The sequence below is a fragment of the Passer domesticus genome, chromosome 14 (assembly GCF_036417665.1).
Source record: "Passer domesticus isolate bPasDom1 chromosome 14, bPasDom1.hap1, whole genome shotgun sequence".
Taxonomy (NCBI): Eukaryota; Metazoa; Chordata; class Aves; order Passeriformes; family Passeridae; genus Passer; species Passer domesticus.
In genome coordinates, this window is record NC_087487.1 from 9,380,023 (window position 1) to 9,405,063 (window position 25,041).

The following is a 25,041-nucleotide window of genomic DNA, read 5'->3' on the forward strand; positions in this document are numbered from 1 at the left end:
TTTGCTATGAAAAAGTATCATTATAGCTCACTTTATGCCTTTTGTTAAGAATTAGCACTCCTGAGAATCAAAAATGAAGATGTGATTGTTCACACAATTAAATAATTGCAGGTATTAACAATGAGTTGTCCACCCACAGGCTCAGCAGGTGCTGGAGCAATTGGCTGGAAAATGGAGTATTTCTGGTACACAACCTGCAGATACTTTGGCTGCTTGTTTTCTTTAGAATCTTATTCACAAAAGAAATATAGTAAAAGGACTTTGAGCCCAGCTGGTTGAAATGTGTGAAAGACCTTAGAATTTCCCAAATCCTGACTAATTTGATGTACATTATTCCTCTTTTTCAGGGAAAAATGTTATACAGAACAATGAAAACCACGTTATAATCTGCAGTGGGCTTGGGCACAGAAGTTTCCAGTTCATGTCACAGCTGTTTATTCCTAAGTGACAACTTTCAGAGGGAGATCTGAAGTACAAGTAAATGCATGTGGGATTTTTTTCCTCAGAGGGGAAGCTCTGCTCTGTTCAACTTCTCTCTATTGATTTCAGTTATTTTTCCAAGTTGTGGTTCTGTCCCATACTATGGCTGTAATCTCAAACATTGGTCAGTTTGATTAAGGTACACTGAAAAAAAACCAGCATCAATGATTTAGGGGGTATGAGACTGAAATAGCAGTTGGTTGCTCCTTCTGCCTCAGACAGTGATCTCTGTTCTCCCTTTCCTCAGTAGTGCCACAAACAAATCCTGGGAATATGTAATAAGTATACCTACATCAGATGGAAAACAACATGAGAAAACATGATTAGGAAAGGAATTTTTCTCTTCTCCCTCGTGGCTAAAAATTGATACATCCTTGGGCATGTTCCTTCTAGTTCATCACTACAGGCAGTGAATTTTTTTTTTTTTTTGTGATCTGATTATCTTTGGGTGACAAGTGACCTGCCAATTTGAAGATGCCTTTTCTAGCTAGATGGACCTGTCATCAGACTAGAATTTCTTGTGTTGGATATGGCCTTTCAAACTGAATTTCTGAGCTGAAATAATAGATATGTTGTAGTAATGAAATATGGTTGGAACTGCTTGGTTTCTGTAGATATAAGTGCTGCTGATAGCTTGGATTTAAGTGTTTCTTGTTATAGAATTCTAGAGGGATAAAAAGAGGTATTCACTCCTTCACTTGTGGATCTGACAATTCCTTGATGCCATATCCCATAAAATTGCATCCAAAGCACTTGCCCTTTACAAACCTGACAGAAAGCTGGGCCCTGGCAGTAAGGTCATCAGGATGTCCATGTTGATGGGCTTGGCCAAGAGTGATAAAGGTCACACAGCAGACCAGAAGCAGAAAAGAGAATCCTGTGTCAATCTGAAGCTGGAATGAGAATTACTGCCTAGAGAGAAAATTAATGAGGACTTCAGCTGAAATGAGTTTAGGTAGAACAGACAGAAACGTGACTGTTTATTAGTGTAGACCCCAGCACAACAGAGTCTGGCTGTGTACTGTCCTTGCACCTGGACTATGGCACATGTTAATCCAGGCACTATGAAAACCCAGCTGACAGTAGAACTTTGTCTTGCAGTATTCAAACCAAGGAAGTTACGGCCATTATATCTGTACTGTATATCATACATATTGACAGAAGTTATATTAGGTATTTTAATATTCTGGAGTCAGCAAGAGCACAAGAAAAAGAGGCATTTTTCATTTATTATATTAAATCTTTGTGTATTCAGAGTCTATTAAATTGCATGGAACAAGTGAAGAGGAATCCTGCTCCTCTTTATGACAAAGCTCAGATCATTTGGTAGCACCAGGATTTCAGAAAACAGCCTCCAAGTATTCCACTGGTTGCTAGCAGTAGGGCTGAAGTAACTTTCTCCAGGTTGGTTTGATTTTGTTTTGGTTTTTTTTTTTTTTTTTTTAATTCATAACCTCTTTTAAAATATACTGATCTTGTCCTTTTTAGGACAAATGCAAAAACAGCAGTAAGCACAGCAAAAAACTTGCACTGAGAAGGGAATGTTTATACCTTCAATCTGAACAGACATTCAGAAGAGCTTTGCTGGATAACCTTACTAGAAAGTCACTATGTTCACATTACAGCATAACTAATCAGTGCAGCATGTTTTAGGATTTTTTAAAAAATAATATTGTATCCAAAATAGATGTTTCATAGTGCAAACAAATGTGTTGGTTTTGTTTGGGTTTTTTTGTGGGTTTTTTTAATGTGCTATATTGTGGGTTTCAAAAACAACAGAATTATCTAAAACCAGGAGAGCTGACTCCATTTTACTGAAATGCAGGAACTGGATAAAATATTGAAAACTTAATGGTAATAGCAAAAGTACTGAATTAATAGCTAGAACATGAGAGCTGCCTGCCAGGATACATTAGAAATTTGGGGTCAGAGGATGAGTAAGACGAGAGTGAGGGAGAAAACCACTGAAATGTTAGCAATAAAACAGCTTTTATGGGCAGGAGGAGAAATGCAGAGTATGTTGGAAGCAGCTCAATCCTGTGTGTTCCAACTGCTCAAGTTCCAAATGTGTAATAATTTCTGTGACTAATTCTAAATACTTTGTCAACCTTGCACACATATGCACAGTGAAGATCCAAGCAAGGAGAAGCACCATTTCCTCTGAAGGAAAAGGCCAGATGAGCTTGGCATCTTCTTCAGGAAGGGGTTTTGGGGTTTACATGACTGGCAAAAGGACTGCTGTACATGGGAAGGAATTTTACACAGAAGGAGAATAGACTCCATTGATTATTCAGATTTCATGACATTTGGCCAGGATGGAGTGTGAAGAACTGAGGAGGGTCCCTGAGACTACTGAGAAGCAAAAGCTAGAGCATGTCCTATCCACTTTGATAGACATGGTCTGGGGTTGAAGTCAGGTCCTGGCAAGGGCTCTAACCACAGTGCCACTGAATGGAGAAGGAAATCTTTCCCCGACTCATTCTCAGTCTTCTTCAAGGCTTATTTATGTGCTGGTGTGGCAAGGGGATTCAGGGCTTAGAATGCCAGTTTGACACTAGTACCTCTCCAAGGCCTGCCTCTCTTTGGGCAGACAGGGAAGGATTTAGAGAAACTCCTCCCTTCAGAGCTCATTTTCTGCTCTGTAACTGTGCTCAGCACGAGTTGGGCCTCAGGAATTCTCCTCTGGATTTACTGCACAGAGGGGCTGCACTCCTCACCTGGATCAGACTTCTGTGTCACACCACAGTGTGGGCCCATAAAGCTCTTAGGTGTTGCCTTGGCTGAAGTCTAACCCAGCTTTGGGATGCAGCTGCTCCTGTGCTTAAAAAGCTCTGTCTCAGAACCACAAATAATGGTCACAGCAAGAAGGTCTGACGTGAAAGAAATAAATTGGCCAGTAATTATTTATAGAGAAAGGCCAGGTGAATATTAATTGGAATCAATGGCAATTACTGTGCTAGGAAGAAACAACTTAAGATTAAATCAATTAAAGGTAGTGCCTTGAAGGAAGGACAGTGATATTTAATTTAAATTGTTTTAAAGGCTATTTCACACTCCTAAGTCGTTATTTCCATTAGGTTGTTTTAAACATTTTACACTGAAAATTGAATTGAATTTTCTCTTCAAAGGCAGAGAGTAAAAGGCATATTGGTTTCTTGTTTTTCCACAATATAGAAATTACAGAACCCACACTTTACAGTTCTTTGCAAGTTAAAAAAATATTTGTGGGGATGTCTAAGTGGTAAAAAACCATCAAAGAACTGTTTGTTTTTTGGTGGTGGGGTGATGTTGGTTTTTTTTTTCTGCTCATGAATGACCTCTTTAGATTCAGTATCAAAGTACCAAAGTCTATATGGTCCCTTTATTTGTATTTTTTTATATTTAGAGCTGGAGTTTCTAAATTTACTTTTTTGTTGTTGTTGTTTAGCTTCTAAACATGGAAACCTGGAATACTTGCATACAAAAACAGTTCTTTGCTATAGGTTTGTTTGTTTGTTTCTTTGTTTTAATGGGGGAAGTGGTGGATGGAGCAGTGTCCTGAAAGAGAACCATGTTCTATAATTGGTCTTGGTTCTGACTCACTCCAAACTGGTTTTCAGCATGTGGAAAAAAAGGAGGGGATTTTTTTCAAAATGTGTTAACTACTGCCATCCCATGGTCCCTTCGCAGAGATTTTAACAGTACTTGCATAAGCAATATAGCATAATAGAATCTTTCTTGAGCTTCCTTTTTGTACTGATGGAAGTAATGGCCCTGTAGTAATAATTTCAAGGGAAATGTTTCCTGAATGGCGTGGTGTGCATGTTGCTTAATATCTTGTGTTCCTTCTCTTTTAATGACAAACCTCTGTCCTCATTCTCTCCTGTGTGGTTTAAAACATCTTGGCACATGTGTGCACAGAGCAATACTTTCTCCAGCCCTGTGCTGAGGCTGAACACTTTGTTTGGAACAATCTAATAGTGGCTGCCTTAGCAGAAACTGTACTGGAGTGGTTTGGCATTGTCTGAAATTGTGATGTGGGAGGAGGGGAAGGAAGCTCCATGCAGACCTTGGTTCAGGATTTGCAGCAGCTCAGCCTCCTCTGTGGGTTAATGTGCATGCAGCTGGTTGGAGGCCATCACACGCTATCCAGGGCTTTGTCAGGTACAGCACTGTATGGAGGAGGTTGGAAAACATCATCCCAAGGCATACCAAGTGCATCTTTTTCAGATTTCTTCTGCACAACACATCAATCTTCAGTAAAGTAGTCACAGCAATCACAACACAGTAAAGCTCTAATTGCTGGTTCCCTTTTTCTGAAGCTTTGCCCCTTCCATAGATGATGCTCATTTTGAACATGTCAGCCCACCTGCTTGGGGGATCCCAGCAGCCCAAGCTGCTTGATAGCTTGAATTACTTGTAGTTATTATTTAGACTTTTGGTACTGTCTTGGTGTCAGTGCCACACTACAGAGGTTTAAAGTTTTCTTTGGAGCATGTGCTGTGTTTCTGACATTTCCTGCCTTTGCTAGCAAGGTGAGGTAGGGAGATAAGGAACCTCTCCTCAAACCCAGAGAGCCTTCAGCCAAGTATCACTGCAGGGCCACAGGAGCTCTGTGCACCATTAACCAACAGCTGCTTTGCCTAATGCAGACAAACTGGTGTTTGGGCTCTGATCATCGGCAGGACATGGACTGTGCAGACGAGTGCTCTGTAATTAGTTGTTTATAGCAGTGCAGCAACACTGTATTGGTTTTGGCTGAATTCAGGGAAACAGTTTTCTTTTTATTAGAGAAGGGAGGAAAAAAAAGGCTTTTCAGCTGTTTTTTCCTTCCTCCTTTTAGATAAGCTTTAAAAATATACTACTTTTGATTTACTCTCTGTACAAAGTTTCCATCATGTGTTTGTTAACACGTGAAGAAATTAGTTTAAACAGTTTAAAGGCATCTTAATTTATTAAATAGAAATGTCCTCAATACATTTGGAAAAGTGCCTCCCTCGTTGTGCTTTGAAGTAAAATCTGTATAATACCCAAATAAACAATTAGACTTCAAGAAAGACTAAAGGCTACTTCTGGAGTTCGGAGCTGATTTTGCACTGGTGCAACCTCAAAGAACTCAGTTCTTCTGTAGTAGTTAAAGATCTGGTCTTTTTGTAACATCACGTACTTGGAGGTTTTCTGTTTCACTTAAAATAGTTTTTCGGGGATGGTGGGTGCCTAAATTTTATTGTTATTGCTGATTTAAACATTGCTTAAATGCAAGCATAGTGTGGTATAGAGTGTATGTGAAAATTGCAATGACCTTTCTTTTAATAGGTTCAGCAAGGTGTTTATCAAACTTTCTTGGTAAACAGCAATTAGGTAACAAACCATTTCACAAAATAATATGTCATAAAACTCTTATTGCTGTAAGTTTCGAGTATTTCCCCACGCATTTGGTGCAACATTTGTAATAGGTCTGCATGGGGTTTGCATTTACTGTGTGTAAGAAAAGTGATGTTTACTGCCTGCACAGGCCTCCAGAGAAATATTCTGTATAGCTCTAATTCAAACTACACCAGCTGGGCAGATAAATCATGATGTAAAAATACATCATTTCTATTAGAAGATTTTGAAGAAATGAACAAAAGTAGGTATGCTTCCCTTCATGAATTTCCCCTAAAAATGGTAAATTTACTATAATTAGTTTTCTTCTCCACAGAAAACATCATTTTGTAGTAACACTATTAAACAAGCGAAACACAAATTACAAGTGACATTTATATGATCATAATCACTCCTTTCTGGCTGCCAGGAATATTTTTTTTTTCAGAGAAGAACCTGCATTTTTGCAGATGGCATGAAAAAAAAAAAGTGAAGCTTGCAGAACACGCCATTATTCCTGCGAGGCCGTCAGTTCGTTAGTTGAAGCAGCCAAGACTTGACGAGCTGCAACAGATCAGCAAATGGGAAATGAGCAGGAGTATAAATTCCCAGCAAACTGAATCATTAACATTTGCTGCCTGCATCCTGGAAACACAGTAAATCAAAAGTGTCATGATATATCAAGACAAAATATCATTACTAATTGGGATTAATTTCCTGCTCTGGGATTGCTGACCTTTACTGAAAGAAAAAAACACCTGCTCGTTAACTCCTGTTAGTTAATTTCTTTTTTCTTTTTCTTTGAGGATATACAAAGATTTTAGGATACAGGCTCTTCTAAAAAGTACCCTTCTTGTTGCATTTTTCCTTTTTGATGGACAAATATGATGTTTTCATTTAAGAAATAGCCTTTTTATGGATGTGAGGGTGCAGAGGAAGTATTGGATAACAAAGATGAGATTTTGTATTACCTTAAGCAATGTTAGATGGACTTTATTTCTTTCACTCATGAAATGGAGGAAGATCCACTGTAAGCTTCATTGAGCAATTGCTAGTGTTTCCCAAAATGCTCATTGATATTTCCAAAAGTTTCTGAAGTGCTCTCATCTGAAAGTGTGCTGCAACTGCAATCCAGCTCCTGTCTCTCCTCTGACTGGAGCAGGAGTGCCATGGAGGTGCTGGAAGGGTGGCTGGAGCCCACTGCAGTCCTCACCTGGCTGCCACAGAGTGTTCTGGGGACCCAGCCCACAGCCTGTGCATGCCTGAGGGAAGCATGAGTGTAGGACAGGCTCCCAAAACCAGCAGTCCTCTACCCACACCCCCTACCCTAGGATGCACTGGCACAAGGTACCATGATTTGGGGTTGGTTTTAACTCTTTTGTGCTTAAACAAGACAGAGGACCTTGAAAGGGAAAGATGGGACTAGGCCAGTCTGATTGAGCACGTTACTGTTCTGAAAAGATGGATCATGTGACTGAGGAGGTGAAATGTGCTAAATGTGTATGGACAAGGAGTTAGGCTGCCCAGTATGTCCCAGTTGCATAGGAATATCATTTGGGTCGAAAATTGGCCCAACCCAATTGACCTGGTCTCTTTTGTGTGCTCCATCCCTGTTTATGATAAGACACATGGGGTAGGGGAGGGAGGAAAGTGTGGTGAGAAACAGAACAGCATACCTGAGAATGGAGATTTCCTACCCCACCTACTGTCCCCACTGCACTCCAGATCCCATGTCCTCTGTCTGCCCACCTGCAGAAGAGAACTATGGCTTGACTATTCAGCTTTCCCATGTCCCATTTTCCATCCTTGTGCTTATCTGTACTGCTCTGGTGTTGTCCCTAAAGCTGTTCTTGTGCTGGTTCTTTCTGAGGGGATAGTGCATAGTCAGTTAAACTGACAAAATAATCCTCTTGCTCTTACCACCATTATGCATTTTGGTGCTTGTTTCAGTGCAAAGTCACCATATGCTTGAATCCTTTCCTGCTGATGAGTTGCTCCCAAGTCTCCCTTAATATGTCCCCAAGCTCTCACCAAATTGTTGTTAAGCATCTATTTATTCTGTCAGGTTTATGCATGTTCTTCATTAATTTCTGATGCTTGCTCCTTTGTAGTGATTTCTTGACTCTCCAGCACAGACTAAATAATGATGTCTCTGTAAATACAGGACAATATGAAGTTATTTTAGAACTCCATGACTGTATGGAAGTAGAGAATGGCACAGTTGTAATGTATTTCTCATGTGATTTAAGTTTCTAATATTGTAACCCCTTTTGACTGTCTCCTAAACCATAGTAACACAAAAGGCTTTTGACACTTTCTTCCATTTCTTTTGTTCTGGGGTGATTACTCTGTGTTTATGTCCAAAAAGAGGCCTTGTTTACCTGGTATAAGTGAACCTCCTCCCCTTCCCCTTTTTATTTTTCTTTGCAATGGTGGGAGAAGCTGCACTGTATGCAGAGATCACACTAGCACACAATGAACTGATATCCCCAGGTTCTTGCATTGCTCTGAGACAACGTTACTAGAACTGTTATAGTGACTACAATAACCCAAACATCCCCACTGACACTAGAAAGGGAGAAAGGACAATGATCTATAAATAATTAAGAGAAAAAAAATCATTTGTTCTCTGTTAAATGCCCAGAGATAAGCTCCCATTTCAGCTGTTACACATTACTGCCAAAATTGATAGGCCAAGTTTAGTGGGAGTTTTGCACAGAGGTCTCCTTGAAATAATAATCTCCTGGTCAGAGAAAAGGACTAAGACCAGCTTTAGGATAAATGTAAGGCCATAACATGGGGCCTTGTTTTAGCTGATGCCTCTGTGAGCTCTGATGTGAATTTTTGTGGATTTGTCTCATCTTCTCACATGGGTGAGTCCACAGTGGTGAATGCAGGAGATAGGAGTTCTCCCATGGCTGAAGTCAGATTGGGCCACTGCACATGCAGTTTTCCCACAGTTTCTTGGAAGCCCTATGGAACGGGGGATGTTGGCTAAAAATGGAAAGCCATATCAGAAATATGAGAGGGTACTGTGACAATTTTACTTCACTTGTAGAATTGGCCTGTTTGGCTTTGCCTTCAAAGGATGTAAAAGAATTTGATATGGGGTCTTTTTCAAGACTCCTCAAGTTGAGGATTGCTGTACTTATGCAACTGGTACATTCAAATGGGGAGATAAAGTTTATGAGGAAAATAGAACTCCTCAAATTAAGTAGCATGCCAGGAAAATGACAGCCTTTGCTAACATTTGCTAAGTATTTGACTGTGGTGTGAAAGATGTGGTATGTGACTGGAGGACATTGCTGTTCACAGAGATTAGTGTGCTTATCAAAATAGAAGACAAATATTAAGAAATCCTGTGCTTCTATCAATGACTAAATGAATACAAAACAAAACAAAAAAAAATCCTCTCATTATGAAGTGCTGCATTATACTTATGTGAATCATTTGTTTGATGTGCGTATAGGATGGCTTCACATGCATGAGAAACGACCAGTTTGCCTCTTGAGCTCAAGCTGACTCCATTAACATCACCAGTGCAAGTACATACACAGTACTACATGAATTTAAAATAACAAAGCTGCTTTAGTTTCTGAATCTCAGCCTAAAGTCCCCATTGCTTAGCTCCAGGTTCAATCACCTGCAGCATCACCGTGTATTCAGAACTGCTCAGTGGCTTGCTCCAGACACACAGGCAAACCCTTCAGTGAGCTCTGCTTTGGTCTTGGGTTCAGACAGGTGTGAATAGACAATAACAACTGAAAGACTTTCTCAAGTCCCCTCAATAACACTCCAACTGAGCTGGTAGTACTCCATTGTACGTGACTCAGATTGCTGCAGTGGATGCTTTATGACTTCTGGTTCTACCACTGGATCACTTCAAATCTATGTTCATACTTGCATATGAATACATTCACATTATTACAATGCAGCAGGCTATTTAGTGCTATCCTTGTCTGTTATGGACTTTTTCCTTTCACTCAAGCATAGCTGTTGGCACAAATAATTGCTTTTTCAACTGATTTCTGCTGTATCAAACAATGGCAGATGACAGCAGGTGAACATTGCTCTTGGCTGGGTTCTGGAGAGTTGTGGTTTAGCAGAGCCTTATCTGTCTGCTCTCATTTTGCCATATTTCAACTTTCAAAAGCTCCTGCTGTAGAATAAATCTGTCCATTTTGAATGGAGTCACCTGTCTGCTTGTCCTGTTGCACCTAACGTGTTAAGATGAATCTTGTTTCCAGAGTACTTCTACCTGGACCCCTTCAATCCATGTAATACCCAGATATTCTGGTCTTCAGATTCTGCCTTTGCATCTTCTTTCCTGTTGACCTCACTGCCCTCTTGCAACTACTGTGTTATTGTCAGGCCAGGGTTGGTTAAAGTCAGTCAGAAATTAATAACTTATGGAAAAATCATCTTTCATATGTTGATTTAATGCATCTTGCTTTTCTAACTTGACACAGTGCAGAGTTTCACATAGGCATCATTCTTGAAAGCTTCATCTCTTGAGATGAACTGTTTGGTTCATTGTTTTTCATAAGTGGATCAGGATGTAATAAACACATAAATAGGTCAGGAAGTACAGACCACTTACAGTGTTACACACACACACACAAAAAAAAAAGCCTGTTTTAATTAGGAATAGAAACCACTGAGAGGTGCCATGTCAGAGTTCACAGAGGTGAACTTTTAACCACCTAGGAAATACATCCCTTTATGTTTTCCATAAATGAAAAGAAACCAAGTTTTCATTGTGACCGCTGTTGTTAAGGGAAAAAACCCTATGAAAAACATGTGAATTCAGCTGAATGAATTGAAAAGTACCAATGAAAATGCAAGTATTGATGATTGTACAAATGAAACAGAAAGATAGAAACTCTGTTGTTTTTCTGTTTTCCCTAATCCTTTCTTAATGAACTTCCATATTTTTACCTGAGGGTGGTGAGGCCCTGCACAGGTTGCCCAGAGAAGCTGTGGCTACCCCTGGATCCCAGGAAGTGTTCAAGGCCAGGTTGGATGGGGCTTGGAGAAGCCTGGTCTGGTGGAAGATGTCCCTGCCCACATGAGGGGTTTGGCACTGGTCTTTAAGGTTCATTCCAACCCAAACAATTCCATGATCCTATAAGAAGCCTTGATAAACAATTTTGCCAACAAAATGTAAAGATTTTTTTTAGTCATTGCTCTTTAAACAAAGTGGTCAATCTAAGAAAGTAGAAATGGATTTTTTTCTGGGATGACTGAGTGTGTGCTGCAGTGCACTGTGTAGGCAACAGCCTCCTACAAATGGAATGAATTCACATTTAGGACTCAAGATATAACTGTGAATGATTATGTGGTTCTCTGTGGTAAAAATTAGCTGGTGCCACACGCAGCATGCATCTTGTCTCTTTGCAGAAAGGGAAAACTTTTTTTTCCCAGTGACATGCTGCAGAGAAAAATGTGTAAAATTTCAAGAGTTTTCATGAGCACTGAGTTCCCCAGCTTGCTCAAAGATGATGAAATAATTAGTTGAATACAGAGAAAGGCTTCACCATTAATTACATTCACTGAACAGTCAGTATAAATTAATCTTGATTTTCTTGGAATGTTTTCTGGAAAATTTCTTTGAAAAGAAAAAAAAAATTAAATATTGTGCCTAAGATTCCTTCAAATTTTGGGTGTTTTTCTGTGTTTGTTTTTTGCTGTAGGTTTTCTGTTTGGTTTGGGGTTTTTTTTGTGCAATTGAAGAGATGTCTGCTTTCTTTAGAAGACTGGGGTTTGCCTTGCCCGCTCTTACAGGGTTGCATATGGCTCCCTTTGTAAATTGTATTCAAAGGAAGAATTCTCCTGGCAAGCATTTTGCACCTCCAGCTGTCACCACAAATACTGTGGAGTCATTCATAAAACAGTTCATGAATGAATATAGGGGAATATCTTCTATCCTCACATTCACAGTAGATGAGCACCAGGAAATGGAATCAGGTTCATCTACTGAAACTTCCCAAAGGTTCCCCACGGTGGCACATTCTCTCTATTAGAGAATAAGCTTTTTTTTTTTTTCCCTTGGTTCTCTTTATGTATATGAAATTAAGTCAATCCATAGAGAATATGAATTCAGGGGCAAAATGTCTAAGTCTCAGAGTTGATCATGTTTGTAAATAAATATTTTCTAATATATTCCAATAACTTTTAAGACTGCTTCTGAACACAAGATTGTACAAATATGTATTTATCCACAGCATCTATCAGTATCCAGGTCGGTTGTTACATTATTTTATTTGCAGTTTATCCTCACAGTCTTAAGAGATGCTCCACTGAACTCACTGAAACTCACACCAAACCTTGATTTCTTTCTTTGAAAATGCAAATTTGTCATTCATTTTTCAATTGCTTTAAGTGGAAACTACAACAAAGGAAAAGGGCAGGTGTTAACAAGTGGGAATGTGCTACAGAACAAGTTTTTCTTTTTGCAGTATCTTGCGACAATGCGTTTGACAGTGCTTTTGTTCCAAGCACAAAGCTTTGCCAGGAAGATGCAAGAGATCTGATGATATGTTTGTGGCAGACCTTTTGTTTCTGCAGCTGGATCCCAGTTAGAGCATTTAAACATTACGACCTGAAGTAAAAATATTCATTTTATCTCAAGTAATGAGTGGTAATTTTTATATCACTATCTACTTCAGGAGTGAGCTCACTTGAAGATGTATTAGTAATCCCTGGCCTTTAATGGAAACTGCTAAATTTTTGTCAGTAGAATGATATTGCAAAGATTTTCACAAGTAGCCAATCAATTTCGTCAAAGCAGTTTATGTATGTGCAGAAAATGCTTTCTGTTCAGTGAAATTAAATACATTCTGAAGTGGCCAGAAATACATTCTTCTTCATTGGTTATAGGAAAAGATGGTGGGGAAAAATGATGAGGAGGTATGTTGAAGAGAATTTGGGTTGATGTTTTGTTTTGGAGATTTCTTGCGGGTTTTTTTGGGAGTGTGTGTCTATTTAGAATAACCAAGGTAGTTCCAAATCTTTGAAAAAAGGAAATTGTGATTCGCCTAAACATCAAAAGCACTTCAGGTCCACATCTTCCTGATTTTGAGTAGCAGTGGGTAGAGGGGCTGAATTACTTTGCTGATGTTTTGTCTATAACAAATTAGATTTTTCTGCAATTTGAAAGCTTTGCCTGGAATTGATATTCACAAATCCTATTGCACAAGGAGTTTGACAGCAAGTTTCCATTCCCTGCTGTGGTAACCATATGGCAAAGCTTTACACAACTGGGTGCAAGTTTATACGTTTTTCAATACTGATATCTGAAGACCTGACTTTTCTAATGAATTGTTTGATGCAATCAGGTGTGGTAATTCTGGTCTGTAGAAAATACTCTGTTTCCAAAGGGAAAAGCTCAGGTATGGCATGTTGTTAGTGCAGCTCCAGCACCTCTCAGGGCTGTGGCTTCCACTGGTAAAGCCATTGCTTGTTTAGGACCTGCTGCTGCCTTTGCTCAGGGGCCTCCATTTGCTTTTAAAGTTTCCCTGTCACACCTCCTACAGTGGTGAATGGCAGGCTTCAGTAACTTCTGATCCCCCTGGAAACTGAAGAGTCACTCCTGACTTAGTAAATTTGTGGAAATTTCACCATTAATTATTTCAGCTGAATTGGAAGCACCAAAGAGTGTTCTTTTTGTTTTTGCAAAGGAAAATGAACCAAAAAGTAAGAAAGGAAGATTACATAATGTGCCTGTTGCTGCTGGAGAACATGAAAACCTTTATGGTGAAAGTACATTTTGAAATAACAGACATTACCAGTGCAGAAGACTTCCCTTCTCTCCAGGAAGTGCAGGTAGACCCATCCTTTTGTCTTGTGTTCTATGTTGCCCTTATATCAGGTGATGAGCTCTAATTCTTGTTATTTCCTTCAAATGGGACTTAATTTCATGCACTATAGAAAACAGTAATTTACAATTCTCTCCCGGTTTTGGGATATTCATAATGCATTTTTACCAATCATGGCTTGTTTGAGGGACATATTATTTTTGCAAATGTATTTAATGCTGGAATATTTAATTAGAATTTACTTTGTTACTCTCACGGACATGTTTGTTCATTTTGTTAAATATACAAGCATGCATTTTAAAAAGGGCAGGGTCCATAAAATCATTGCCTGCTTTTGCCACAATATTTAATGGAGTTTTGTTAAAGTTTGGCTCATGGTAGTTACCACAAAATTAATTAAGATGATTATCCAAGTTTTGAAGTTGAATTTCTTAGCTCAGCTGCTTAAGTATCTTCACAGGAGTGGAATATTTTAAGTTATTGGTGCTAAACAAAAACTGTTTGGAACAAATATGCCCACACCCAGCACTGGCTTCTATCTGTGTAGAACGTGGCTCCTGTGGTGAATGCAAGGTGTCCAGGAAAAGGGAAGGGCATCCAGGAGGGGAGAGCTAGAAATTATCACTGATTTCTGCAGAAACAAGACATAAAAGGAAAAAACAAAGTTATTTTACATTTCCTAGAGTGCTGTTAATGCAGAGGAGGTCTGTTCTTCAGGCTCTAGAGCAGATAAATGGTATATTATTGATAAAAGGAATGTATTTTTAATTTGTTGGAAGAGGTTTTTGTGCCCTGGTGTGCTTTTCATTGAGCGTGTTAATTTTTCATTACCACTATATGTGTAGCTCTTGTACCAAGGGGGAGTATTTTCTACTTTGATTTCTGAGCAAATGAGAATGGAGAATGATGCTGCAAATAGTCAATGAGATGTGAAGGATCTGGGTTCCCCAAAGGCAACCTCATTAATAGTGAATCCAAAATGGAGAGAAAAGTGACTTTAAAACCACCTCCTCAAGAGGTGACCACTTGTGGTCAATGCTGGTGCACTGGTTGTGCTGTGGTTCCAGACCCTCCTGTCTGATGTGAATAAATCTCCCTCTACTCCCACAGCCCCAGCAGTGGAGGCTTTTAGCTATTTATAAGTGTTTTACATTTTTCTAGTTAAATACTCATAATCCAGTATCTTAAACAGAGTGTTCCTTTCTAAAATCCTAAAATGGTTTCATTTTAATATCTGCCTCCTCACAGGGAAGCCAGTATCCTGTTGTACTCAATTTATCATATTTGTAAGGTGGTTCCCTTATCTCCCCTGTTCTCTTGAGATAAGAGAAGGTCACCATTTAAAAATACTTACCATTCTAGTCATTGGCTTGACTCAAGGCATGAAAAATTTTTGATTTCCTGAGAGTCAGATTAAAATCTCAGAACTTTATACAAATTCACAGATGAACTTAATATTTTGACATACATTTGAGCACGTTTTTAAGGTTTTTGGGGAAATATATTTGGAAGATGAGCATTTTGTAAAGCCTACCAAGGAATGGAGCTGATGCTAAAAGCTGTCTGTGTTATGACCAACTCTTTATGAACATTTTTCACCATATCCTTTGTTGTCTTTTGTGTGTGTGTGTGTGTGTGTGTGTGTGTGTGTGTGTGAAAAATGTACCAGGGACCCAAATGGAACCCACACTGAGCAGTTATAATCAGTGGCCTTGCAGTTAAACTGATAATTGCTGTGGAGAACTCTAAATGTTTTTAATGGAGCTATCTTGCTATGAATTTAAAATTTGTTTCTAGCTCCTGTAATTCCCTGAGCTCAGATTGTCTAATGAACTAACACTTAATGTAAAGATAAATTCTCATCACAAAACACAGCTCATAACTGTTTAAGTTCAGTTTATGGTGTGTTGATTGGCTAAAGCCAAGTTAATTGAAAGTAATTATAAATAGACAATTTGCAAACTGCAAAAAAGAAAATCACAGTGAAAAATTAAGCCTCTATGGTACAATTTAGTGAGTCTTATGGCTGGAAAAAGAAACTGTAATGCAAACGTAAATCCTCAACTGCAATGTTTTTCCCACTGTTATTATTTGAAAAATAGATGTAAACAGATACAATACTTTCTGCTGAACAGCTGGTCCTATTGCCACTAAATCTCTCTTTCTTCCTTTCTAAACTTGTCCTAAATGTGATTCCACACTCTGCACCCAAAACTCCTGCTGGAAAAACACAAATCTTTTTTAAAAAGTGTCTTTCTATGTGATTGCATTAATATCACCTTGGGCTCAAGGCTTTGTTTATCTAAGGAAGCTTTTTGGGATTGCTGATTCAGAGAGTGTTTGGGTTAGGAAAGGTGATGGGCATTTATCTCACCGTGCAAACAGGCTCAGGGCTGTTTATCCATTATAGGATTGGGTGTTCAGAGGGAGCCAAGCAGGATGAGAAACGTGTCTTGGCATTGTTTGTGTGCACAGTCTGGGAGACAGCAGGGTCTGGTGGTTATGGAGTGGCACTGGAAATCAGGGAATGTGTGGTCTGACGTGAACCCAGGATGAGAACTTTGGCAGATCACGTAATTTCTCACCTTAGCTTAACCTCAGAGCTTCAAATTTTAGGTCCCTCATTAATGGGATTGCCTCTGTCTGTTGCTGTGCTGGTCAGACACCCATGACTTGGACAAGGCTGGAGTCTCTGGGAATTTTGTAAAGTAAATAATGCTACTGAAGAAGTATAAAAGGAGACACTTGTCATGTTCTAGAAGTTCATAAAACATAGCCTCAGTGTGATTAAAAAAATATGGTATGGGGCAAGAAATCCAATGGCATAAGGGCCTATGTAAACTCCAGTAGTTTCGTTATGTATATACTTACTCTGTGAAGTGGTTTCAAATGAGTTTTCTACCCACCCACTTTTTATGCTGATTATCAAAATATTAATGTGAACTTTAACTGCATAAGACTTACATGAAATCTCATGAGCATTTGCCTTATCTTACTCCTTTCACCAAAAGTCATCATAATTAAAGAGAAACTTCATTAACAGGGACCTACATGTCTGTCTACAGCACTGCACAGTGTCATCCTTTTCCTATGAGAAGGACTCCTTCCAGTGTTTCATCTGTTGGCTTTGCTGTCACACAGGTCCTGAAGCACTGGCTTCCTTCCATGCTGCTCCCAGAAACATTCCTGCTTCTAAAAGACACAATATTATTCTACAAGAATAATACAAAAATCTAGGAGCAGCTCTTTAACTGCTAACCTATCATTCTGACATTAAAGAAAACAACTTTACATTTGGAAGGGCTCCCTCCGTGGGCTCTGCATGTCTGAAATTGATAGAGAGAGAAAGAAAACCGATGGATTTTGCAGGCTATAAAACAGTGGTTTTTACAGATGCATTTGGCTTATATCAGCAGTGAGCCCAGAGCTACAGATATTCTGTAGGTGAGATCAGACCTCTAATTGCAACTGCAGAGTGCTAATGGAGAGCTTTGGGAAGATTTGCAACCCATCCTGAGTTCATCTGAAAGTCTTATCTATAGATTTCCACAACTGAGGCTCTGCATCATCCTTCCCTTTGCCAGCTGTATCACTCTGTTGCTACCACAGTACTGTCCCCTGCTGTCCTCATATGCAAACAAAATTGAACTCCCAAGAAAAAGAATTTTGGACTTTATAGACTCTAATTCAAACCACACTGTATAAATCAGTAAGTTGTATGTATAGCTTTAGAATTTTATTTATTTTCTTTTTTTTTTTTCCTTCTTGCAGCCACTGGAGCGTTTGTATAGCCCCTCTGTCAACCAGTCATTTAAAGGCAAAAATCCAAACACTGCACTTCTGAATATTTCAGAAGCTTTGTATTGCAGACTTTCTAAAAAATGAGTCTTACAAGAAAATTGCACAGTATGAGGAAATAATGTAATTTCTGGAGTGTACAAAAACTGATTTTCAAACATGCAGATAAAATAGAGAACAGGATCTGCCTAGCTGTGCTTGATCCCATTAACCTGGGAGCTACTGCTGGCAAACCAAGTGTGTCCAAGAACAAACAGCTTGTTCCTAATTTAAAAGCAGATGCTCATCAAACTTGGTGAGGATACTTGTATAAGTAAAAAGAGCTGAAGGAATCTCTCATAGGTGATCATTTCTTCAACCATCTTTTTCTCTTCATGTGATAACTGTTGTATGTGGTTTCAATCATGCTGGTAGAACTTAGTCTTCTGTTTCATCAAATCTAGGCTGTTTTTAGTTTGCTGGGAAATGTTGCAGCAATTTTCTCTTTAACAATCTTCCCTTAAGCAACAGAAGTTCATGATGAACAGGGGGCTTAAAACTACTGATGTTTGTTAATGCATAGCATAGACAATCATTAGATGTAGAGCTGGTCAAGTTTACTTTTGGACTGAAGATAAATTTCCTGCAAAATGTAAAATTTCCAGGTTGGGGCTTTTTGGATAGGGCAGGGGGTACTATTAGTAAAAATTTTTCCTGAAAATGATATTTCACAAAGAGCACATTCCTGTTTCCTGTCTTACTTTAGGACACATTGGCCCTGAAATCCATGTGCATGTGACATCTGAAGGCAGATGAGGTTTCTGTAGCTCATTCTGGGCTCCTTGCTAGTTTAGTTCTTCCAGCCCATCCCAGGTGATGGGATGACCAAGAGACGTGGCCATGCAGCCAGGTCAGGTGCCACTGAGCACTTGTTTGAGGTTTGCTGTGCTAAATGTTCACAGAACACTCCTGAGCACAAATGATTCGGGACCCAAACGTGGAAGAAATAAATTGAAATTTAAAAAAAAAAAATCTGAAGCTGGCTCAGCTCTTTAATATTCTGGGGCTAAGGATTATCTGAATCATAGTCATTATTGCAGCATGCTAGAAAATGCAATTTAACTGTAGTCTGATTTGAAGGGAAATACTATACAGTTCTAGCCTAAACAAGAGCCATCAGTATTTTGGCATAGCTTTTTAATTTTTCTGTTTGTTCTTCAGAACCTTATACTTTCCCCCCAGCCCTTCCCCTACAAAAAGAGTAGATAACATGAGCATTCTGTCCAATTCAAAAGAAAAACAGTACTAAAATATTGAAATATATCATAATGCAAAATTTTATAATTTCATCAAGCTCTGTGACAAGCATGTTGAAAATAAATATTGTTGGGCAAGATATCTGGCTACCTTTGGTATTAGTTTGCATCACCAAAACACACATTTTAAAAAAGAGCCATTGTTGTTATGAGAACTTTGACAATCGCTCACTTTCAGGAAAGTTGAGTGATGTACATTAAAGGATGATAAGAGGCATTTTACACCATCTAGAGATTAAAAGTGTAAGTTTAAAGCATCAATCTGCAAATAAAGCCATCTAATAGCAAGTAAAATGAGAGAGGTGATAAGAGTGTCATGATTCATGGCATGAGCCAACTGCATTATGAATGATCAATGAACATTATCATCAGAACAATGTCATAGTCTTACAATTATGGTGCATCGTAAATGCAAATATAATTGCTTTGTATGTAATGAAATACAAAAGCCACATTTAAATAATAATGTTAAGGTTGTGATCCAAACTGGCAAAACCTTGAACAGTCAGCTAAGCTGACATGATCTCATCTTAACCTTTTCACTGCTGTCAGAGCAGAAATGGGGTTAGAGAAAGTGTGTTTATGAAACATCAGAATTTGCTGATGATATTGGAAAAACCTGTTTTTTCTTAGTAGATGGGAGGCTAAAGCAAATAGATTTAATTTCTTCTCCTCTATTTTGAGGTCATCTTATTGATTTTGCAGTTGCTGAGAGGTGAGCCAAGTTATAGTGCAGTTGATTGTGGTGGTGGGGAAGAGGCTGCAAGAATTACAGTAACAGAACCAACAGTAAAAGAAATGGTAACAGATGCCAAAAATCGCTGTGTACATCCACTGAGTTTTTGTTTAATTCATTCCAGTGCAGACGTCACACTGCTAGAAACTGATAAAGTGATATTTCAATCTGTCTCTCATTTACTCCAAGGGTGCCCTCCTGTACAGGAGTATGCACACTCTGAAATGCAGGTGCTTTGCCATGGTACTTCAGTGGGGAAGGAGTAGGGCTGCACGTTCATACCACTGCTTTGAAAACTACTTACATGTTTCTAATATTAGCTTGTGTAAATAACACCAGCTTGGAGAGGGACACACAATCAACTGAGCAGTCCAGGCATATTCCATTCCTTTTGCTTAAGGAGCAAAAAGGAGTCAGGAACACAGTGCAAATGAAATCTTGGCATCAGCCAAGCTGATTTTCAGAGGGTCAGGAATTCACATCAAGAATCCTTCTTGAATGGTTTCCTCTAGTGCTGGCGTCACAATGAGACTTTGCAAACCTTCACAGTGTGATTCTCAGCATTCCTCATGTTACTGTGCATTCCTCTTTCCTTGTTTACCCTGGTATTCTGATATAGGCATAAAGTAATATTCCATTTTAAGGTAGAAGTACATATATTTAGGAGCTCTGAATGTTATCATGGCTTACAGTGGCCTGATTTCTTGATGCAACATGTTATTAAAAAAGGTCAGAATGCCTCATCTGGTTGGGGGACTGGCAACTGCTACATCCTTACCATTCAGCAGGAGCATAATGATGTCATACTTGAGAACATGTACTTTGACAGGTTGTCCAGAACTGTGGCATTACAAAGTTTCTCATCTGCCATAAATGGCTCAAAATACAGAAACATCGTAGTTAGTGTCCACTCATTGCTATGGGTTTTAATAGGAATGTTTTATCAATTTATGTGTAAATGTTTACAAACCTAGTGAAGGGCCAAAACACTAAATTTATCAGGAATTGTCATTAATCTTCTGCACACAGAGATCTTTAAAAATGCACAAGGTCTATGATCACCTGATGGCATACAAGGACACATCAGTGCAATTTTCCTGTGCAGCCAGAAGAATGCTGCCTGTTAGAAATATGGTTGATAAAAAAAATGCAGAGCTGTGATGGCTGGGCTGCTTTTCCTGGCAGCATGTTGAATTGTCTAAAAGTTTCCATCAAACTTTGCATGAAAACACTTGACCCTTTATTATTATTAAAACTTACTAGATTTTCAGCATGTCAGTGGCCAAGCTGGAGAGAGCAGTTAAGTTAGAATAAGGCCTTGCAAGAAGATAATACCTCTATCTATAAAGTACAATGAAATTAAGACTGCATATGGTAATGAAGTGCTTGACCCTTCTAGTCCTACAGTTTCCCTAAATTTTTAATGCTAACATTAACAAGAGCATTGTCATTACCAAGAATATTTTATTTCTAGGTAATTTTAGTTTAGTTTGGAATGTATTTATAAAGTATTAGAATGTTTTCATTACTGTAAATGTACTCTAATAATGTAATTTACACATCTCCTAATATGCAATTCCTGTTAATAACATTTCCTTAAATTGGTAAGGTGTGACACAAAGTTAGTTGTCAGTGACAGGGGTCTGGTAACAAAGAGAGAGAGATGAAAATTCCATAAATGTCTTTGCTGTATATCTTCACAAGATTATGGGCTGAAATTGGTAGGTATTTAAAAACCAGACATGGGCTAGGGTTGTTTTATGGGACAAATGGCTCCAGTTTCTACATCAGAGCATTTCAGGATGATCAGATTCTTCTCGGGTGAAACTTCTGAGGGACTCTCAACTGTCCTGATCCTGAATAAAATGAAATAGTTTCTCTCCTAGTGCTGGCTGATTCCTGCAGGAGCCCAGGAGGACAGATTTTCACCCTGGCAATGTGCTCTGAAGGGCAGATGCATAGAAAGCCTGGGACATTAGCAATAGAAGCAAAAATAGCCAAGGAAATTTTGCACAAATGAACTCAATTTTCTTTTGGTTTTTGAAAGAGACTTTTGAGAGGGCAACTGTATAAAAAATAATTTCAGATAAGAAGAAGAGGAAATGTAGCAGAAAGAATGATTGTGGTAGAATTATATTCAGTTTTCATAAGTTATATGACTAAATGAAAACAAAAGTTCTTCATTCATGCATCATATACACCACCTGCATCTCTCACTCCTAGTTGGTAGCAGATAGATGTGTGTGTACACATATTGGTTTTGATTACTTCTGATGCACAGTGGCTGAATTGTAGACCCCAGTCAAGCAATATCTGTTCATTTATTTTTCTGTCAACACCTATTTCTTTCTACCATTTCTTGCCTTCAAATATGAAAACTTACATGAAAAATAGAAGTTAGGGAAGATAGAATTCAATCAACACAGTAATTCCCAGTAGCAATAAAGTGTTTTGTGGTTGTTCTCTCTCTGATACATAACTATCATTTAACAAAGATTTTTTTTTTTTGCATGGAAACTTGCTTATCTCTAATAAAGGAGAAGAAGATGCAGCCTCAGTTTTCACTGGCCCCCGGGATGAGCTTTTTGCAGTGCCCTGGACTCACAAGAAAAGGCAAAATTCCTATGAAACCACAATACTCACAGAGTCTGGGGTTACAGTTGTACTGTCCAAGTGCAAGTTCTAGGAGGTACATTTCTCTTACTCCTGTGAGTCTGTAGCTTGTGACCAAAAGCCCCATATTTCTGTATGGTTTAGAAACACATCTGAAACCCATTTGGAAGATCTCCAAGCATTTCACTGTACCAAATTCCTCCAACACTGGAGGCTTACCTACAGTGTGCCTCAACTTCCATATCATGTTATTGTATGATGTGGAACTGATCCTTGCTGCATTTATCTGGGAAGAGTTTCAGGGATAGCACTTTTTTTTCCTTTAACAACACCACAAAGGAAGTATGAGTCAGTAGTCTTTTTCCTAGAAAATCCACAGCTAGCATGGAAACATGTCAGCGGAGTTTAGCATGTGCATCTTAGGAGCACAAAGCAATTTGCAAAGACTAGAAGTGAGCTTGTATTTTGGATGTAGCTTCTGGGGATGTATCCAAGTGCAAGCTTGGATCAACTATTCACTATCCCTTTTCCCTTCTTCAAACTGAGCTGAGCACCAAGCGTGTCTGTCTGCCACCTTCTCACCCACCACAGAGAAACAGATATTGCTGAGAGACTGGTCAGGTTTTTTCTTGTTTTGGTCACATATTTTATGTGTATCATATGATTTACAGTCTGTCCTGATGCTTGACTATGGAAGCATCACTGCAGAAAGCTTTTAAATTACATTTGAACTGCAAAATTTGTCTGTATAGGACAAAAGCATATTTAAGTGCACAAAGGCAGATATTCACCATCAACTTCACAAAGCTTAACTTTTTTTGGTGGGGGTGGTTTCTTTCAGAGGTTGTGGGCTTTGGTTTTTTGGTTTTTGTTTTGTTTGTTTTGGTTTTGGGGTTTTGTTGTTGTTGTTGGGTTTTTTTTGTTTTTTTTTTTAATCTGAGTAGATTTCAGCAAGGTGAGCCCAAAATACCCCTGAAAACCCTTTTCAAGCTGTTTACCTTGAAGAAACAACCTGTTAATGCTTTTTCAGGAAAATGCACATTTCTCCTATCATAGGCTATCTCCCTTCTTTCTTGCTTTTTCAACTTCATCAGGATAACTTGGCCAGAATCAAAATAAATTAGCTATGTTTGGGGCTGGAGAATCCCAGACAATAAAGTTTTTTGATCTGGGGTTTTTTTACATACTTCTTGCTGCTTAAATCATGGTTTATACCTTTCAAGAAACATTGGGATGTTCTTATTCAACAGTTGTTCCAGAACTGGAAACATCCTTTCTCCCCAGGGCTGGAGAGACAAAGGTTTTAGTGCTCACAGTGCTGGTGTGTGGAGGTACCTGGGAGAAGTAAAAGAGTTCCTCAGTGTCAAATGCTAAGGAGTAATATTGATTTTAACCATTTCAAGTTTTCCATAACAGAAGCACTGCTGCACTTCCCCAAGGACCTGTGATTCAGACCATAAACCTGTAGTGCCACTTTATAAATCATTCACAAAATATGCACTGTGATTCATTCCTTTCCTTATGGAGAGTATTATGAGAGGATATGAAATAAATGCATTTTTAATAGGGTCTGAAAGCAGAGCATTGTCTCTTTGGGAGAGGCCAGAGTACCAAAGTAAAACTGCTTGTCTGTGTGTTAATTAAACTGGCCCACCTCCTTTGTCTCTACTTCCCTTTTACCTGTTCATGGATAATTGGCTTCTGGGAGTAGAAAATTAAATTGGAAACTAGTGAATATTGTGAGGGATAGGGAAAAAAAAAGTGTCCACACATAAGGAAGTGGGAGGAGAGAGAGAGAGAGAAAGAGATGCCATCTTCATATGTATTTATATAGTTTCTTGTGATTTTTTTCTTCCTTTACTTTCCTTTTCTTTTTTACTGTTCCGTGGACTATGAGGCTATGAGACTATCCTGGTGTTCTGAGTTCTGTTGTAGTCAGGAATTTTTACAAAGAAGCCAGATTTTCAGCCTAGAGAGATTTAGGTGACTTAAAGTAAATCTGACCTGAAAGTATTTAAAAGATTTTTATCTAACCTCAGCCTATAAATCTCTCCAACTTTCACCTATTGCCTCTCATACTCTGCATTGTGAGCTTCTACACAGCCTATCTCCTGCTTCATTTGCCTTTGGGATTCAGTATCCTAAAGGTCATAGTTTTGTGGAGATGCTTTGGTCATCTAAATGCAATAAGTTGTACCCACAGCTATTTATGCCCAAAGTTTCCCTGGTTTCAGAAATTCAGGTTCCAAACCTGAGTCAGAGTCTATTACTCTGTTTATGATCCTGCATCCCCTTGAGTATGATTGTTCTTTAAACTGAGATAAATTTCAGGTCATGGCCTTCTACAGTTGTTCCAGGACAGGGTGAGGGGCTCTTCTTCCTTGGCATTGCTGTGCATCAGATACAGCAGTTGTACCTAAAATGCCATTATTTTGTATACTAGACTTACAGTCATTAAAGTAGTGAATTATCAGAGCCTCTCAAAACCAGCTGGTTGTGGCAGGTGTCTAGACACACACGATTTTTATCTACCTATGATTTCTATCTCGTTATTATTTAAACTAGTATCTATATTACTCTGTCAGGTTGCTGCATGCCTTTCTCTGACATTGGATGCTTTTATTATTATTTTCTTTCAAGGTAACTTCCATGAAAAGAAATATTAAATTCTACTATCATGATATGTTATTTGTGACTTCCATTCTGCATTATATTCTGCATTTTATGTTCTAACACAGTCCCAAATCTGTATATTTAATGCCTGATCTAAAGCCAGTTCAAACCCATGAAGGTCTCTGTAGAACTGGGATTCACATAAGGCCTTTAGTGCTGCTAACAGATACTGCCTGATTGAAGACGTCTGTGAGCAGTAATTACTGAGGAGGAATTGTGGCTGAGGGCTGGGCAGAAACACCTGGGGTTCATCTGGAGCTAAAGAACACTTGTCACCTATTGTGGA

The 25,041-nt window shown here is 38.7% G+C and overlaps 1 long non-coding RNA gene across 1 annotated transcript; it reads right to left on the reverse strand.

Moving 5' to 3' along the window:
* Positions 1-7,767: 7,767 nt before the first annotated feature.
* Positions 7,768-19,943, reverse strand: LOC135280993 (uncharacterized). The gene is made up of 3 exons (XR_010347790.1): positions 19,774-19,943; positions 16,692-16,832; positions 7,768-7,975 (listed from the first exon to the last, which is right to left on the reverse strand). It is a non-coding gene; the product is annotated as an uncharacterized LOC135280993 (long non-coding RNA).
* Positions 19,944-25,041: the final 5,098 nt, after the last annotated feature.